Source organism: Orycteropus afer, unplaced genomic scaffold (genome assembly GCF_000298275.1).
Source record: "Orycteropus afer afer isolate SDZICR_OR568_19922 unplaced genomic scaffold, OryAfe1.0 scaffold01236, whole genome shotgun sequence".
NCBI classification, from domain to species: Eukaryota; Metazoa; Chordata; class Mammalia; order Tubulidentata; family Orycteropodidae; genus Orycteropus; species Orycteropus afer.
The window spans coordinates 154,080-155,555 of NW_006922823.1; positions in this window are offsets into that span (position 1 = coordinate 154,080).

Genomic DNA, 1,476 nt, shown 5'->3' on the forward strand with positions numbered 1-1,476 from the left:
GGTGCCCGACAGGGTGCTGCATACTGAAGCTGGGTCAGTACCTGCACCCTGCAGACTCCTGCTACATCCAAGGCCCCTGCTAGCCCCAAGTAGAGCTGTACTGGCTCCGGGGTCACAGTGGAGGCACCACTATAGCCTCCCAGGCTCTGTTCGAGGTGTGCACAGCAGGGTCCAGGGCCCAGTAGGTATAGGGAGTGCCTGCCAGCTGCTGCTGAATGAGTAAGGACACCATTGGGCTTCTTGCTGTGCAAGGTCTGTGGGTTGTGCTCAAGGAAAGACATACAGGGGTTGGAGGGTAATTACCAGTTGTACTTAAGTCAGACATTGGTAACTTGGGGACTGCCACTACCTGTGATGCATTCTGGTTTAGTGTTTACTCAATAATAACACTGTTTTCTTTGTCTTCTGAATAAAACTTATTATCAGTAAATATCACTATATACAAACTAAAAAGGGAGTCATACTTTTTTTATTTTCTTACATACTTTTGTGTTACACACACACATTCTCACATGCATTTTTTTGAGAAGTCAGACAAAAGGAACAATGGATCTGAAACATGACCAAAAATGTTACGTGACAGAGATTCCCACTCTAATCCCAAAAAGCAAAATATCAAATTCCAGTTTGGATAATAACTAAGAGAACAAGTGGCCCAAGGAAAAAAAATATGGATAAAAAGGAGGCAAATTCTGTTAGGTACCTTTCCAAGAACAATTCACCATCAAGAGTGCAGGTCCTACCACTCAACTCAGAGTGACACACCCACATACTCTATGGAAATACATCCCTTAGAGCAATAGACCACGGGGCACCAGAGGGGCAACATTCACATGGAGGAAATGCAGGACAAACAGAAGTGCATAACTATGAGGGGCATAGGGGGAAGGTTACTAGGCAGGAAGGGGAGGAGTCTGGGTTAGGGTTGAGCATGGTAAATGGGGAGTGAAACTAAATGTACATGTAACTCTTAAAATAAAATAAAAAGAGTACAAGTCCCATCAATACTACTCAAAAAAAATTACAGATATAATGCAATCCCAATCCACATTCCATCATCATTCTTTAAAGAAATGGAAAAATTAATCACCAAATTTATATCAAAAGAGACCCCAGATAAGCAAAGGACTACTGAGGAAGAAAAAGAAGGAGGCCACTCACTCCTCCCAATCTCAAAACTACTATACAGCCATGGTTATCAAAACAACCTGATATTGGTACAGATCAATGGAACAAAATTGAGAACCCAGAAGTAAATCTATCAACAGTTGATCTTTAAAAATGGGCTGAGGAGATCTGGCAAGATGGCAGACTAGGCAGAAAGACTGCACAAACTCTCTTCAACAAAGAAAAGGGAAACCAATTAACACAGGCACAGAAAATAATCCTGGACCCCTGAGCCTTGAAGGGAAGGATATAGAAGTGGACTAAACCCCAACTAGCAGAAGAAGCCAAAGAGAAGAGTGTTCAGCCAGG